This window comes from Phascolarctos cinereus, unplaced genomic scaffold, assembly GCF_003287225.1.
Source record: "Phascolarctos cinereus isolate Bilbo 61053 unplaced genomic scaffold, phaCin_HiC Scaffold_5;HRSCAF=322, whole genome shotgun sequence".
In the NCBI taxonomy this organism is placed as follows: Eukaryota; Metazoa; Chordata; class Mammalia; order Diprotodontia; family Phascolarctidae; genus Phascolarctos; species Phascolarctos cinereus.
Genome location: NW_027555958.1, coordinates 388,901,891 through 388,921,123, shown reverse-complemented (window position 1 = coordinate 388,921,123; position 19,233 = coordinate 388,901,891). Strand labels below are relative to the sequence as shown.

At 34.7% G+C, this 19,233-nt stretch overlaps 1 pseudogene; it reads left to right on the top strand.

Annotated features, from left to right (window-relative positions):
- The first annotated feature begins 378 nt into the window (after positions 1-378).
- On the top strand, positions 379-1,095 carry LOC110197666 (trafficking protein particle complex subunit 4-like; annotated as a pseudogene).
- Positions 1,096-19,233: the final 18,138 nt, after the last annotated feature.

Genomic DNA, 19,233 nt, shown 5'->3' with positions numbered 1-19,233 from the left:
AATACATTATACAGCTTTCTCTAAATTACTTTATTATCCTACACTTTTGCTCTAATGAATATTGCTTGCTAGATACAGAAAATGTTATTGTTTGAGACTTAGGGATGAAATTTATTTTTTCTTTATGTTATAGTTTTAAAGTTTTTTTTTAATTTTCACAAAATTTTACTCATCTTATTTAAATATATGATAAATTATTATAAGTACTTACATTGAGGTAAGAAACAATATGAAAATAATCTGTGAAACACAGTCAGTAAAATAATAGGGAGAAAAGAAAATGACCATGGGGGCTGATTTAGTATAACATTTTATAAAATTTTCATGAGATATTTTGTTTAAAAGCAGCATGCCTGGGAAACAGCATCAAATGGAGTAATGGCAGTCTTCAGTGTTCATGTGATAAACAAAGCCAGCGGCCTCTTCTACCAGCTGGACAACTGCATGCCTCAAGACAAGACTGAGAAAACCTTCAGCTACCCACTGGACTTCCTACTCAAGCTACATGATGAGCGCGTTCTGGTTGCCTTTGATCAACTGGACAGCATCCGGATGGGCCACACGGTTCTCTCCATCAATGGTGTGGACGTGAATGGCAAGTACACCACGGATGGGAAGTAGGTGCTGAAGTACCTGGCCAAGCCGGCCAAGTACCCCATGTCCATCTGCTTCGGCCGATCCCACCTTACGTCCAACGAGAAGCTGATGCTGACCTCCACATTCCACTCGCTACTGCCATAGTCTCCCAGATGTCTCCTGAGGTGGGAAGTTCTGGCATCGAGATGCTTGAGACAGACACCTTCAAACTCCACTGCTTCCAGACACTGACAGGTATCAAGTTTGTAGTGCTGGCAGATCCCTGACAAGGTGGGATTGATTTTCTCTTGCAAAAGATCTATGAGATTTACTCAGACTTTGCCCTCAAGAATCCATTCTACTCTTTGGAGATGCCCATCAGGTGTGAGTTGTTTGACCAGAATCTGAAGCTAGCCTTTGAAGTGGCTGAGAAGGCTGGGACTTTTGGGCCAGGATCACAGGCCCTCCAGCAAAGACCAAAGCTTGAGATGGACTCAGCTATTTTACTAGGATGGTGATCCAAATACCCATTTGAGAGCACACCAAGAAGAGTGGAGTCTGAGCAAAAGAGGGCAGTGTGGTCTTTTTAAGAACTATTCGGTGTACCATCTTCTCTTCTCGGTAGGTAATGGTCCTACCTCCCCAATGTCATACAGATTTATTTATGAATGAGTGAGACCTGATTGAAGAGGCTATAATAAACATTCCTTTGGGGGGGAAAAATTGCATGCCTGTTTATATTTGATTATTAAGTTGACCAATTAGTGGACCATTTGGGAATTATATTAGCACTAATGACGTTTCAAAGTAGTACTTTATTCTACAAATGTACTGTAAAGTCAAAAAGTAATTACTCTGTAGTTCAGAATAGTTCTGAATACTGCAAAACATATTGTGAATGTGATCTGTTATTAATATTTCTTTGGTATCTATATGGTAGTGACATTTTGTTAGTCAGAATCTTTCAATGACTCTTGCTTTTGAATCCAAAATTTACAATTTGTATTCAAGATCTTATTCAATTGGGCTATGCTGAAACTTTCCAACTTTATCTCGTAAGTCTCCTTTCCCTATAATCTCCACCCCCAACCAAATGAGACTAATCCTCTTATGTGACCTGTGATTCACCACATTTTTTTAATCTTTGATCATACTATCTCATAACTGTGAATTGTCCTTTTCCTCTATCTGCACATAGAATTTCTACCCATACTTTAAAGCCCACCATAGGTATCATTTTCTCCTTGAAACTTTTTCAGATCATCTCCCATTAGTCAGTATTATTTTCTTTTTTATACATATTTGTTCTCTGGATTTACCATCTCCTATACAGAATTTTTAATTTAACTTTATTTGTGAATATTTATATCCCCTGCTACATTGCAAATGTCATGACTGTGGGGACTGTATTATTTCTATCCCATATTTAAACAGTGAATATATACATACACATATGTATCTATGTTTATATATATGTATATGAAAGAGAGCTTGATAATGTTTTTGATGAAAATAGTCAATATGTAATTCAATATTTTAAAGATTTATAATTTTGACAATATGGATACTCTTTCCAGTGTTAAAGACCACATTTTTTCTAAAGTTCAATATTCAAGATGACAAGGAATATAATTGTCCATTTGTTAACCTGGTAGTGAGCATCTCTAAACTTAATTTGGTCCCTAGATGACAGACATTCAGTTCATCTCTGGGACAATGCCTGAGGTATTTGCCACTTAATAGAACTTCCATTAGCTTATGGCTAACCTTTAAGAGTCTAGCTTCATCTTTGCGCTTCAATGAGGTTTTGGAAATTGAGCTTTAGTGACATTTTTGTGGGAAAAAAGAGCTATTCCCATTAACTAAAGCAGTCCTAATAGTAAATCTAAAAATGTGATTCAAACACATTCTTAGAATAAAAGACACAATGAAACTCAATTTTACATTTATTCATTTGTTATCACATAAATAGTTTCTACCTATTACTGGGTATATATCCTAATTCTGATTTTTTCATTAAACCTCAGTGTATCTAGGACAATTAAAATAGATTCTTAAAGGTTTTATTAAAGATTAAGGAAAAAAATGGTGTTGAGAATTTTCTCTTAGTCTTACTAGAATAATGGAAACTTTTGTTACGTTTACCATTATTTACAACATCTTTGAAAACCTTAATTACATCCATTCAGTATTTATAAAATGAAGTTCTGAGCTTAGAAGCAAGATTTTACTTAAAGCAATAATGACTACTTGAGATAGTAGAGAATTTTTAAATTACAATAGGAAATATTTTTATATGCTATTATTTGAAAACAATATTTCAATCAAGATATTTATATTAAACTAAAGCTATAGCAAAAAGAAACTGTTGCTAATAATACATTTTTACTATACTATTTTTAGAATAGACAAAAATTATAAAAGAGGCAAAGAACTTAACAGCATTTCTACTCCATCATGTCAGCTTTTAACTCTATAGTACTTTGTAAATGTTTTTTTAACCCTACTCTACAATAAGCTTGATATACTTCATTAACTACAAGAATCTAAAAACCTGACATGTTTGACTTCAAAAGTTAATATGCGCGTGCGCGCGCGCACTTGTGTGAGTGTGTGTGTGTGTGTGTGTGTGTGTGTGTGTGTGTGCGTTTTCCTAAAAAGATGATCTTAAAGATTTAAAATACAAATGAATATGAAAGAATTCCTCTTTGGTCTACAACAATTCAAGTCTGTTTTTCCAAGGGTAGAGGCAGCTTAGCTTAGTGGAGAAAGACCTGTCCTAAAAGCTAGGAAACCCTGGTTTCAAGTCTTACTTCTTACACATACTGACTGTGTGATACTCTCATTGCTTTCTAAGCAGAGAAGGTAATCAGTTGCATTGATAGAGGAAGCATCCTTGCCAAGAATGTGTCATATCAATGAAATAACAGTTCCAGTACCTATTCTCCAAAGTTAAGTGCAGAAACACTATAAACTGGTAAGTAAAATAATATTTAAACACTTTTAAAGTACTTAGCAAAGAAAAACACCACAAAGGATGGATTTTTAAAAGATTAAGCATAGTCTCCTACCATTTTCTTGTTTTGACAGTTTCTGTTAATACCGATTCACATTTACATAATGCTGAAAGGTTCACAAACTACTTTCCTCTCACGACACCAAGTAATATTAGTAGTGTTATCTCCACATCATATATAACAAAAATTGAGCCTCAGAGAGTTAAAGTGATTTTCCCCAAATCACACATCTAGTATGTATTGAAGACAAAATTCAAATCAAAGTTGTTACACCTTAAGTTTAGTTCTCTTTTCACTACATTATGCTATCTCTTTCTTTTATAGAGAACAGAATAACAATGACTTACATAATTCCTTATGTTTTTTGATTCCTTCTTCTAGATTGACCTCCACTTTTCTGTATTTGCCTTCCTCATCCATTATTCTGTCTTGTACTTCTTGGTTGAGACTTGCCAAAGAAGATTAAACTGAAATGACAATCAAGATCAACAACAACTACTAATAGGCAGGTGACATACTCATCTGCTTGGTTGCTTAGGATTTGAAATGTCTATAAATTCATATTGAAAACAATAAGAGTGTATATACTTACATGCTATAGCAATGTAAAGGTGCTGGAGTATTGTAATAAGATTATTTATTTCCATATGACCAGGTTTCAATATGTAGAGCTAGGGTGTTCCAAACAAGAAAAGCTGCAGTTACATTCAATTTTTTAATTTACTTTTTTTTTAATTTCACTATGATAACAATATAAATATAATGTATAAAATGTAAATTTAAAATTATATGCAAATTAAAGAAATATTATTTAATAAAATAACAATTATTTTATACTCTGGTATTTTAAGCTGAGAAGATTGAAACATATTTAAATAATAAGATTTGTGATTTTTTCTTTTAAATATTATTTTTCTGGTTAATAAGCATTTATTTTTCACTTCCTACTTCTTTCACCCCAAATTAACAATTAACAACAATAACAATAACAAAACATTCATATCAAATATTCATAGACAAAGAAAAAAAACTCATCCATTGTCCATGCCCTAAAACATATGACCTATCCTGCATTTTAAGTCCTTCACTTTTCTTATAAGAGGTAGGTATTGTACATCATCTTCAATCTTCTGGAATCATGTTTAGTAATTATATCAATCAAAGTCATTTTTCTTTATGTTGTGGCTATCATTGAATAATTTTTTTCTCATTTGTGGGCCCAACTTTTCCAGATTTACTGCATATGAATCCCAAATTAAATTGCTTAACTTCTAATGTGACACAGCGCAATGTGGTGGGTAAATTAGCCATAATTTCTTCTCCATTTGCTCCAAATTGGGATTAAAGGTATTTTTCAGCTCTTACTCAGCATATATTCAGCAGCACATGAAGTGTTAGAAATTTACAAAAGATAGAAAAAATATCATCCCTGTGCCCTAGCAGACTTTACCTTAGATAGAAAAGCAGAACAGCTAATATAGAAAATCAAATATCTAAAAGAATTGAGGAAATGTATGATTTCAAAGAGACATGAGAAGACTTTTAGGAATGAGTGCAAAGTGAAGTGAGCAGATCCAAAACAATTATACTGTAGTATCTGTATGAAAAAAAAATTTGAATATTTTCATAAGCTGAGGAAGAATGAAATGAGCAGAGCTAGGATAGCAATTTATGTAATATCAAAATTATAAAAGACAAGAGCTTTTAAAGCCCTAAGAATTCTGATAAACATATGATCACTCACAATTCCAAAGGACTGATAATGGACCACACTATACACCTTTAGACAGGACAGAGAAATGGAGAGATGATGGATTGCTGTGCATTAATACATATATATGATAATGAGAAAATTTATTTTGCTTGACTATGCAAGTATTTTAGAAGGATTTTTCTTCCTCAAAGGAGTTGGGGGTGGGAGAAGAGAAAAAAAATTGTTAATTTTTAAAAGTTAAATTTAATTTTAAAAAGTGGAATCTCAATGAAGCAAACATTTATGTAAATGTAATTGCATAAAAAGGTGAGGATGGAGGCAATTTGTGATATAAGGCATTCTGATATTAGAGAGGAGCATTTGGACTGATGTATTTGTGGAAAGCTTCAGAGCTATAGAAGGTAGGACAGATCTTGAATAATTCATTTGGTAGGCAATACATTTTCCAGCAGAAAAGCAATAATAACATTTGAGTCAGCTTAAATAGTTACTGCCTTGAAGCTACTGGACTGAATCAGATGACCTTTTCAGGCCAATTCCAATTAAATAATCCTATAATTTACAAGAATTTATTATCTTATTTTGTTTTTCTTGCCAGAATAATAATAATGACTAGGATTTATTTGATATTTTAAGTTTTTCAAAGAGCTTCACACATGTTAATTTATTAATCCACCAGAATTAAATGAAAATTGATTGATTAGATTTGGAACACTGCTTAGAAGTCATTCGGTCCACTCATTTGTTCTTCATTTTGCTAGAGTGTTTTTCTTTGTTTGTTTGTTTGTTTGGTTGGTTGGTTTTTTTTGTTTGTTTGTTTTCCCTTCCAGCTCATTTTACATATGAGGAACCAAGGCAAACAGGGTTAAGTAATTTGCACAGGGTCACACAACTAGTAAATTTCTCAATCTGGATTTGAATTCAAGAAGATGAGTCTTCCTGACTCCAAGCCTGGTGCTCTATCTACTGCACCACCTAGCTTCCCTCATTCAAACTAAGAACCTATTTTGATAGATAAAGAAACTATGTCATAGTGAGGGTAAAATAATTTACACAAAGGGAGTTGTTAGAAATAGACTTGACACCAAAAATTTAATATCAAGAAAATATATTATAAAGAAAGTCCAGAGGATTTAGGCATTTCTGGCCAGAAGCTGGCTCCACCCCTCTTCAGGAGGGGTGGGCCCTGAGTGTAAGGGCAAGTGTGCTTTTATGCAGTTGAATTCGGCGCGCGAAACCTCCCAGGCCGGGATTGGTCCAACCCTTCCCAGGTCACACCTTTCCTTACATGTTTCCCCTTGATATGCTCAAGTATGTTCCCCCTCCCTTGGTCATACATCCCATGACTCGTTAATGAGGTTCTAATTTTATACGGGGTGTGTCAGATAATAGTAATGAAGTTCATTAAGCAGGCGCACTAGCACTTTTCTGGTGTCCTCAGGTTGACCCTAACTGGTCTGAGCTGGCTCGACCCTTATCTTGATTTTGGGGTCTTTTTGGAGCAATCCACTTACTTTTTATTGGCTAAGCCCGAGCCCACCTACAGTGTACTACTTCCTGGAGCTGTTCTTTAAATCTCTGCATTATTCTACCTGTGGAAACATAAGCCCTTTTAATTCTAACAGGAGTAGACAGAATTTGAACTCCTGTTGATGAGGATGGGATCTAGATGCCAAAAAGGAAAAACCCTGGACTTTCCCACATGGCCAAATCTCTGACATTGTCCTGAGGCTATAATCCCATCAACTGGCCTTTCATTGTGGCTACACACAATCTCTCAATTTACCTCCCTATGGCCCCTGGCCACTTCCCACACTTAATCCTATCTAGGCTCCATTCACCCTTGGTCCCACCTAGGCTCCATTTCCCCTAAAATTCTATTACCTCCTAGACTACTTGGCCACTCCTAGATCTCTCTCATAGTCTTTTTGTATATATAGGTCCATTTTGTCCCATTAAGATGCTCTGATTCTTATAATCTAGCCACTGCTCAGATTTTTATAGTCTAGCCAATAGCTCACAGATGCTCAGATTCCTTACGAGTCTGGATAATATGGCAGATCTTTAATAAATCTTATTTTTGGCTGAAAGAAGGCTTGGGTAGAATTCTTTTGGGCATGTTGTGATTTTGGGGTTCTAGCACCTCTAAACTTCTAGACCTCATTACTGCTGCCTAATTCTAAATTCATCATTATTTCCACTGTGCCTCACTGTGTGATGAATTCAGTTTTTTTTTTAATTTCCAGGAAAGCAATTTTAAAGAAAAATAACACCTGTAGCTGTAAGACATATTTAATAATTTCTAAAAATTGAAAAAAAAAGTTATTCTTAAGGAGTCTTTATAGTGTTTAACAAGACAGTCTAGGGAAAACAAAACAGAACTTATGATGATATTGAGGGGAAAATCTGAACAGGAAGAGCTCATTATTTATAGTTATGCCTGTGTGGGACAGTGACCACAGAAATCGAGAGTTGGGAGTCTGAATCAGAGATCAGAAAAGATCTTCATTCTTTCTCATGAGAAAGGGCACAGCCCTTGTGGCTGCTCAAGCAACAGCAGCCAGGGGAGTGTACAGCTGGCTGTGAGAAACAAAGTTTTATAGTCCTAATGCATGCCCCCTCCCACTCTCTTAACCTCTTTCCCCCATTGGCTGGGTGGTCAAGGTGTACAATCTAAACGTGGCAATTAATACACAATAGAAGCAAACATACCCATATTTGGGAACTAGATGTATGCATGTGCCAGGAAGCAGGAACCACCAGGAACTGCCGGTGCTGACTTGGATTTTTGAGAAAGGTGAAACTCAGTTTAAGGCTTAGGCTTGAGGAAACTGCACTTGAGGCCATCTCTTACATGCCTGATTCAGTCACTCAATCAACAAGAATCCATTAAGTGTATGGTTATGAGGCAGGTTCTAAGTTAGACTCAAAGGACACAAAGGTACAACAGGCCCTGCTCTCATATAGTTTACATTTTATCAGTACCTCAAGGCATGATTCTGCTCAAACTGTACTTTCCTTCCCGATCTTGACTCCTTAGTGAAAAACCATTTCTCTGGGTCCCCAATCTACTATACATCCTTCTAAATCTTTTGTTACTTTGCCTAGGTAACTCCAACCATCTGCCTCCTGTGTTTCTATATTCATGCTGAGAAACAGACCTAAAGGAAATCATACAACTGTGCTGATTCTATCCACTACAAATGTAATTAATCAATTTAATCCCAAATCACCCTTCATTGGCTAATATAGAACCTTTTACTCTCCCCTAATTGACTGCTTTTTTCATATACCACTTCTAAGGTCAGTTTGTTTATTCTCTTCCCCTCCCTATATTTCTGAAACTCATATGTGGCCTATGAACTGTAGTTGGTTCATAATGCACTCTAGACTACACTGTTAGTCAATTTGACATGGAGAACTTTCAGATAAGAGTACACTAGATTCTCTCCCTGCTAAGGTTGATCTTTTTAACTTTTAATGAATTAGGACCTTGATCAGTTTCATCATGTTTTTTTTTTAATAAAAGGTGCTTTGCCACATGTCTTATTTTTTTCATTTAATTGCCTTATTAATGATATGTAGAGTTAAATAGCACACTAATTAAATTCATGGAAGATGCTAATTTGGGCTTAGTTGAAAACAGCAAAGAAAATGCAAAAATACAAAGTGTTATAAAGATGTTAGAAAAGTTAGATAAAAAAACTAAAATTATATTTAACTTGAGAAAATATGATGTCTTTGGTGGAGAATATAATTGAGATTTTTTTTCTTTTTCTGACTTTATTTACAATGCTTATGCTTTTACAACATTCACACCAAGACCCTTTGGATAAATGAGCAGTTAAGGATAGTTTAAAACAACCACTGCAGAACGGAGGAGAACTTTATCTAGTAAGAGTATTCAGAGCTTCATCTGCATAAAGGCATGTGGAGTAAATTATAGCTATCCTTCAATATGCTGATTGTTTTCATCTAGACAGCATTCAAGGTATAATTTATGTCAAGGTATAATCAAGCATCTCAATATGAAACAATGGGCTTCCCTGGGTAAAATTCTAGGATAGAGATCAAGAACCCACTGCTTATATTAATGTGGCTGTTATTGACTTGTTCTGTGACCAAAACACCTCTATTTACACAACACCTGCTTTTATTTATCTGAAAAGGCAGTTCTAGAAGAATGTCATGAAGGCTAAAAATATAGTTTTTAATCTGCTTTCAAAGCAACTCATTACTGTTAGAATATAAAAAATAGGTTTTTTAAAAGTAAAATATAATTTGCTTCTAAAAAAATTAATAATAACTTTTATGAATGTCTTGATAATTAACTTGCAGTATAGCATGTGTCAAGTATATACTGTCCTGATCTTCTAGGTAAATGCAGTTTAAGTTTAAGACCATTAAAAGGTAAAATAGAATTTAGATAAATCATAAGAAGTCTTCAGGGTAATGAAAACAGAAGCTTCAAAAGGGATATGTAAAGATATTCAGATAGATAGAAAGATAGACATATGGGTAGGGTCCGACAAACAAAAGAATGAAGGAGTTTAAAGAATTCTGAAGGAGGCTTTTTTATTATTCAGTTGTGTTAAGCTCTTTATGACCCCAATTGAGGTTTTCTTGGCAAAAATACTAGAGTGGTTTGCCATTTCCTTCTCTAGATCATTTACAGATGTAGAGGTAAGGCAAAGAGGATTAAGTGACAGGCTCAGGGTCACAGAGCCAAAAGTGTCTGAGGATAAATTTGAACTCAGTTTAGGACCTCTACCCAGCGTGCCACATACTTGCATACATTCTACAAATAATAATTTTTTTTTTAAATGGCTGGATTTCTAGAGGTATCTCCATTCTAAATGTTCAAATGGACTATTTTTGCCCAACCTGTGGTACAGGCCTTCTGAGCTTCTATTGGACTAATCAGCCATAGTTAAACACATTGTTCCTTGGCCCAAAAAGAGTGATATGGCTGGTATTAATAGAGTACTTAAAAGTTTTTCACAATTGTTAACAAGTATTTTTTTTTCCTCATTTAATCCTCATAACTTTCCTGTGAGTTAGGTACTATTATTATCACTGTTTACATATAATGAAATTAAAGTAAACAGAGGTAAAGTGACTTTCCCAGGGTCACATGGTTAATAAGAGTCTAAAGCAGGTTTTGAACAGAGGTCACACTGACTGCAGTTTTAGTCCTTTATCTATTCGCTGAACCACCTAGCTGCCTCAAACTTTTATAAGTTTGGCTCCTGTTTGCCAGGCATTATGCTAAATGATATCTCTTCTCAAGAAGCTTGCATTGTATTTGGAGAGATAACACATTCATATAGAAATATAAGAGACAGACAGGGACTATCCCTGGGCTTTTTGTAGTTATAGTGAGTTAGTTTGCCATCCATGCTCTAGCTGACCTTGCTGGCATTTTCATTCTTGTTGAAGGCATCCGATAACACCACAGAAAACATCATGCTAAAAAGTATGGGAGAAAACACACAGCCATGCTTCACTCCACTGGAGACTGGAAAATCATGAGAGCATCATGCTTTATCCAGAACCCATGCAAGCATGCATTATAAAACTGTCATACAATACTGATAAACTTCTCTGGGCAACCACATTTCAGTACGATCTTCCACAAGCTCTCATGACTGGTAGTATCAAAAGCTTTGGTCGAGTTGGTACACATTGTGGATAGACCTCTGTTCTGCTCCTGGATCTTCTCCTGGAATTATCAGGCAATAAACACCATGTTGACCACTCCTTAGCCTTGTCTGAAGCCACCCTGGCTCTTGGATAGATGAACACATTCCAGTTGAAGGGGTAGCCCATTAAAGAGGACTCTTGAAATAATCTTGCCAAGTAAGACTAAGAGAGATCTCCATCCCTGTTATTGTCACAGACAATATATTTTATTTTCCTTTTTAGAGATGTATAATGGAGTCACATTTGTTCTTCTGAAGTATAACCTCCTCTTTCCATGTAACCTGGAAGATTTCTGGAAGATTTCAATAAGCTTCTGTAGTAGTGGACCTCTTGCCTTATTGATCTCTGCTGAGATGGAATCAGCACCAGGCACTTTGCCATGTGAGAGGAGCCTAATGTCTACAAGCCAAGACTAAAGTGGAGGGAGAATTGGTGCATGAACTTTTGTTTGCAGATGACATGTTCCCTCAATGTACCCTCTGAGGCTGAGATAAAACAGAATATGGATTGATTCTTTCCCACTTTTACTAATTTTGGAAGGACAATCAACACCAAGGAAACAGAGGTTCGCTACCAGCTAGCACCACACCATCCATATAAGGAATCATTGACTTTAGCAAAGGGAGAAATTTTGAATTCTGTAGATAATAAGTTCACTTATCTTGGTGGTACTTTCCGGGGATGTCCACATAGATAGTGAGGTTGAAAAACACATTGATGGAGCTAACTCAGAAAGCGTGGGAGACAAGAAGTATTAGGTTGCATACTAAACTTAAGGTTTACAGAGCCATTGTCCTGACTTCATTGGTGTATGAAACCTACTAGAAAGTATACTAGTACCATGCCAGAAAAGTGAACTACTTCCATTTGAATTGTCTTAGGGAGATTTTGAAGATTACCTAGTAAGATAAAGTACCAGACACAGAAATCTTTTCTCAAGCTGAACTGCCAAGCATTCAAACTCTACTGTAGAGAACACAAGTCTGACGGGCTGGCAATGTAGCCTAAATGTTAAATGTACTTTTGCCTAAAAAACAATTTTATAAAGAATTTGCACAAGGTAAGTTCTTACACAGAGGACAGAGGCAGCAGTACAAGAACACCCTCAAGCTCTCTGAAGAACTTTACTATCAGTTATGAGACATGGGACATGCTAGAACAGAAATGCCTTGAATGGAGTACCTGCATTAAACTAGGCACTGTGCATTTATGAGCAATGCAGAATTGCAGTAGCACAAAGAAGATGTGAGATGTGCAAATAGAGACACATTTCTAGCCTAAATATTCAAATAGACTATTTTTGCCTGACTTGTAGTAGAGCCATCTAAGCTCATATTTATCTGATCAGCCACAGTCGAACACATTGCCTCTTGGCCCCAACATAGTGATGTCATTTTGATCTGCTTCTAGTACAAAGGCCAAACAATAGTTATAGAGAACTCCTAGGTAATGAAATTACCCCTCTCTATCAATATAGGTTAGTACTTTCTCTGCAATTTACACTTATAAAGTTGAATAATGTACTGTGAAAAGCCAACAGTTTCCAGTCAGATATGTAAGAGGTAGTCCTGACTCTGAGGACAGCTGTCTATCCATGTCACCCTGCCACCAATTACATAAATTTTGATTTGATAGCTTTTAGGATTCCTTTCAGCTGTATTTATTTTTCTTGAACATATGCACTTTTATTTGAACTGGTCTTGAGTTCGTGTACAAGTAATACTCCTCCCCTCCCCCAATGAGTAGCCATAATATCATTTAACAACCAGGGTATTTGTAAACATTTTTATTAGCATTTCTGTAGGGATGTTGGGGGCTTGGGAGGGCAAGTAACGGTCCATTATAGCTGTAATTTAAGTAACAAGATTAACAAGTGTAAGGTAGGATGGTACAAAAACAATTTTTATCACATAATTAAATGTCAGTAATACTACTACCCCTTCTCCATCTACCCTTGTACATTTTTTTAAATAATAATAAGAATAATTAACATTTATATAGTATTTAAAATTTGCAACACATATTATCTCAGTTAATATTTGTAATAACTCTGTGAGGCAGGTGGTATTTTTATCCCTATTTTAAAGATGAATAACTTGTAGCTGAATTAGGTTTAGAGATTTGCTCAGGATCACAGAGCTAGTCAGTATCAAAGATGGAATTCAAAATCAATTCTTGGGGCAGATAGGTGGCACAGTAGATAAGCTCCAGCCTTGGAGTTAGGAGATCCTGAGTTCAAATCCAGCCTCAGACACATAACACTCACTAGCTGTTTGACCTGAGCAAGTCACTTACCCCCATTGCCTAGCCAAAAAACAAAAAAAGAAAAAAAGAAAAAAACCCAAAACGATCAATTCTTTGTCACCTCACATCCAAAGTGCCTACCACTACATCACATAGGCACTCAGCTATAATTAGCTTCTTTTGTAAAGCAGGGCAGCCTTCATAGAAGTGAAGAATTCCCTACAATGATTTATTCATTTACTATTTGTAAAGATTAGGAAAACAAAAGTCAGAGTACTAAATATTCATTGGAGAACTTGGGATCTGGGTGCTTATAATACATTTAAACTTCTTGTCACTTTCACTGTTAAAGTTTTTAATGTCTTAGACAGATTTAAGCTTCCTGCCTCAGGACTCAGAAACAACTGTTCCTTCTTTCATCGTTATCCAAGAGTCTCCTTGGCCTTAGGTAATGAAGATGACCTGGGCAGAATGATTTTGCATTGTAGTTCTAAAGAAGGAATATTTTATCCTATTTTTTTTCTGTATTGTAACTTTTTTTTTAAATTAAAGCTTTTTTCTGTTTTTCTCCCCATCCCTTCCCTCATTTCTGTTCATATTATACTTTCTCTGATCTCATTTGAAGCTGTCATAGTTTTACCCTGAGTTTCTTCAGTACAGTACATTCCCATCTGCTATACTAAAAATTATGATTTTGAACTGATAATTACCTTATATTAAAATATTCCATTGTTGGTGTTTCTTACTCCCAAGGAACAACTCTATATCTTGAAATCTCACTTTCTAAGGAAAGTTCCCATTTTTAAATAGAAAACAAATAACTCTAAATAGGTTTTTGTTTATTTTTTTTCTAATATACAATTTAGCTGCCTTAGAACTAAGGCACAGATTGAATTTTTACTTGTATAAGGGGCAGGCCTGACTCAGTATTGTGCCTTGTTAGTTCAGATTTGATGTTAGAATGAAATGAGGCACTATTCTGATTGCAGTTTTTAATAATGGTAATAAAATTATCATTATTAATTTTATCAGTTATAACAAAAAAATTGTAGTGATTTGTAGTTTACAAATGCTTTCATTTACATGTTCTTATTTAATTGTCTCAAAAATCTGTTGAGCTCTATGAAGCTGTAATTTATAATCCCCATTTTACACTATAGAATAAAAACAGACTCAAAAATAACAAATGACTTATTGAAGGTCACATTGCCAGTAAATGGAAGAGTCAGGACTGGAATCTAGGTCTTCTCAATCCAAATCTTAGGCAATTATGAATAATAGGAAGATAAACATTGCTCTTTAACCATATGATATTTTCCAACTAAATATATCCATTTGAACAATTTATTTATATAAACATGCACATATCATAGATAGAAAGGCAGAGAAAGATAGATTGATAAACAGATATTTAGATAGTTACAGAGAGATAAAGAGATGGATATACATATACAAAAAAGTTTGGTGAGGTCCAAATGTGATAATTGATTTAAAGCACTTTGCAAACCTTAAGGCTTTATATAAATGTCAATCTTTTTTTGTTACTATTATTATCAGTCTACAGTCAACATGCCTCTAAGTCTGTTAATGACTTCATTCCTTTAGCCTTCTACTGCTTATCTCCTGTGCTCAGACAATATTTATTGAGTAATACAGAGGTGTGCTGGTAACTTTTTAACCAGGCTCTTTGAGGGAAAATGTATGTACATACACTTCAAAATTTAATTGCCATCATTAACACTTGCTTAAGTCTAGAAAACAGAAAAAAAATCAAGCCCTGATTTCTGATTTTGTAAAATAAGTAATTTCTGAGGTATAAAACACTCATTTACTCTGACAAGTCTTTTAGAAGTGGCTCCAGCGTACCACTGGACAGAACATATTAAAAAAAAAACTAAATATAAGGGCATATCAGTCAGCAATCAACAAAGAATTATGAAGTGGCTGCTATGTGAGAAGCATTGTGCTAAATGCTGAATGTACCTGTTCATGGATTAACACATATATGAATTTGATTTGAGATCAGGGGAAAATGGGTAATAATGTTTGTTAAGTAGGTTATGGATAGAAAAGGGAGTGTCTTGAATACTTAGTTAAGTAATCTAAATTTTTTTTTTAGAATTAAGTGGTAGAAATTATTTTTTCTTTTGAGGGACATGATACAAAGAATGGAATAAATTAAAAAGATTAATAATCTGTTATCTGTTAGCGATATAAATCAGTGATGTCAAACTCAAATAGAAATGGAGGAAATATCTGTGCATAAGGATCCCTAAAGGATACATACTGACTTAGTTTTAAAATGTGATGTCATCTGTGTTATATTTTTATTTGCTTAATATTTCCCAGTTCCATTTTAATCTGGGTCAGGCACTCTTATTGTAGTGAGTTTTGAGCATGCATCCCTGGGTTGCTTCTCTAATACCTCTGATGTACAGAATGAACAAAGAAGGATGGAAGAACCTGGAAGCCAGGAAAGTATAGTAGGATCCTGGTTGAAGACCTAGGAAAAACCTCAGAAGTTTTTTAATCCATTTTTTTTCTCTTTTGAGTAACTGTAAGCTCCCAGAGATAGTAAATTTGGGTCACAACCAATAATTATTACCTCTGTTTTTTTAGATCATGTAGCCAAGTCTTGAGGGAATCACAGAACCTTCCTGTATTGTGTAATGCAATCCCTTCCATTTGGTGTATATCAGATGTAAGTGAAAAGGAAAACAGAAAAGTTGACTCCAAGACTTTGAACTTTTATGAATGATGTCATGACTGGAATAAAAAAAAATCCAGAGCATTAGTTATGGTGGTTGTTGTTGTTGTTGTTGTTGTTTTTGGGGGGTGAGGGAGAGTGAGACGGAGACAGACATTGAAACAGAGAATAGAAACAGCAGACAGAGACACTGAGTTATCTTTCCAATTCACTAATAAACTAAGATAGAGAAACATTCGGAGGATGAAATGAACCAAAGAGATTTTTGTTGAAAGATATCATTAAACTAAAACCAGGAATTAAAAATGCATTCAGACCGCTCATGGATTCCCATGGGCTAACAGTGGTGTTAGAATGTGGTAAGTAAGAAGCTTGGAGTCACTTAATCTCACTTTTAATTGCTTAAAGGCTTCAAAGTATCTCTTCCTTGTCTCCTTTCCCAGAATATTCAAACTACCCTCTCCCCGAAGAATTAAATACCAGGGCAGCAACTAGGGAAAGAGAATTATACCAGAAAGGAGAAGCTGGAAGATAGTGGCTCATCAAAACCACAGAGAAAAGACAAGATAAAGGAAGCAGTTCTCCTATTAAGTCAAACACCTCTGGCTTTAGGTAACCTGTTTACAATAGCAACATGGATGTCAACAGAGGGAGGAAGAAGTTTCAAGGAGGAAAAGAATAAATCTGAAACTTAAAGAGAGGTCAAGAAGAATGAGGCCTAAGGGGCATTCAATTGCCTGGACAAAAGTGATACTGATGAGAAAAATGCCTAACCTACCAAATTCGTATTGGAGAAATTTCTAAATGTTTTTTCAGGATTTATACATAGGAACCAGGTATGCTTTCAACCTCAAAATGTAGCAAGGGAAATTATACACAAAGTCCCTTCATTGGCTCTCTTTTCATTGTGGTGACAAGATGGCTTCCCTTCTCTCTTATGTAGATTTATATAGCAATGAAAGAGAGAGAGAGAGAGAGAGAGAGAGAGAGAGAGAGAGAGAGAGAGAGAGAGAAAGAGAGAGAGAGAGAGAAAGTTTGGTAGAGAAAACAGCTCAGTATGTATAATTTTTTTAATTAATTATTATTTGATTAAATATTTAAATATTTCCCAACTACATACAAAAATGTAGTATTTTTTTAATTTTGAGTTTCAAAGTTTCTTTCTCCCTCCAGCATATCTCCTCTCTGTGAAAAGCCAAATAATTTGGTTTTGATTATACATGTGAGGTCATGCACAACTTCCATATAAATCATGTTGCAAAAGAAAACACAACAAAATAAAATAAAGATAAAAAAATGTAAAAGAAAAAGTACGTTTTAATCTTCATTCAGAGTTCATTTCTTTCTCTGGAGGAAGATAGCATTTTTCATCGTGGTTCCTTTGGAAGTGTCTTAGATAAGAGTAGCCAAGACTTTCATAGTTGATCATTCATACAATGTTGCTGTTGCTGTGTATGATGTTCTGGTTATAATCACTTCATTTTGCATGAATTCATGTAAGTTTTCCCAGGTTTTTCTAAAACCGTGCCCATTTCTTATAGAACAATAGTATTCTGTCCCAATCATATACCATAATTTGTTCAGTCATTTGCCAAATGGTGTGTATCCCCTTGATTTCCAATTCATTGCCACCACAAAAAGAGCTGCTATTAATATTATTCCTACAGAAAGCTATTTTTTCCCCTTTTCTTTGATATATTTGGGATATAGACCTACTAACTGTATTTCTGGGTTAAAGGGTATCTGCAGTTTTATTGCCCTTTGAGTACAGGTCCAAAAGTATTCTTCAGAATAATTGAACTAGTTTACAACTGTACCAACAGTAGTGTATCAATTTTCCACATCCTCTCCAGTATTTGTCATTTTCCTTTTCTTTCATGTTAGCCAATATGATCGCTTTGAGGTTGAATCTCAGAATTATTTTAATCAGCACTTCTTTAATCAGTAGTTATTTGAAGCATTTTTTTTATGTAACTATTGATAGCATTGGTTTCTGCCTATTTGTGTCAATTGACCATTTGTCGATTGATGAATGTCTCATAATTTTAAAAATTTGGCTTGATTTCTTAAGATATTTGAGAAATGAGGCCTTTATCACAGAAACATGCTGCAAATTTTTTTAATCCAGTTTCCCTTTTCCCCTTCAATTTTAACTTCATTTCTTTTGTTTGTGCTGAAGCCTTTTAATTTCATGGTTTCAAATTGACCTATTTTATTTCCCATAATGTTCTATGTCTTGTTTGGTCATAAACCCTTGCCTTAACTGTAGATCTTACAGGTACATTTTTCCGTGCTCCCTTCATTTGCTTTTGATATCACCTTTAGGTCTAAGTCATTTAACCATTTTGGCCTTATTTTAAGGTATATGGTGTGAGGTGTTGGTCTATGCCTAATTTCTACCAACTCGCTTTCCAGTTCTTCCTATTATTTTTATCAAGTATTGTTTTTATCCATATAGCTTAGATCTTTGCTTTGTTAAACACGAGATTACTAAGATCATTTATTACTGTGAATTCTGTACCTAATCTATTCCACTGATCTACCACTGTATTTCTTAGGTAGTTTACCACTGTGTAATATTGTTTTAAATCTTTAACTACTAATCATCTTCCTTAACATTTTATTAATTCCCATGATATTCTTGACCTTTTATTCTTCCAGATGAATTTTGTTACTACTTCTTCTAGCTGTATAAAATAATTCTTTGGTAGTTTGATTGGTTTGGCACTGAAAAGGTAAATTAACTTAGGTAGAAGCATCATTTTTATCATATTGGGTTGGCCTATCCATAAACAATTATTTTTTCCAGTTGTTTAGATCTTACTTTATTTGTATGAAAAGCATTTTTAAATTGTGTTCATATAATTCCTGGGTTGATCTTGGCAGGGAGACTCCCAATTAATTAATATTGTTTGCATTATTTTAAATGGAATTTCTCTTTCCCTGCTGGCTGTTGTAAGTAGTACAAATAAATACTGATGATTTATGTGGGTTTATTTTATATCCTGCAACTTTGTTGAAGTTGTTAATTGTTTCCACTACTTTTTTAGTTCATTCTCTAGGATTCTCCTAGTTTATCATTATAACTTCTTCATAGAGTGTTAGTTTTTATTTCCACATTGTCTACTTTTAGTCCTTCATTTTTTCCCCTTATTTTCTTCTTATAGCTAGCATTTCTAGTACAATATTGAATAATAGTGGTAGTAATAGATGAAATTGTTTCACCACTGGTATTACTGGGAAGGCTTCAAGTTTATCCTCGTTACAAATAA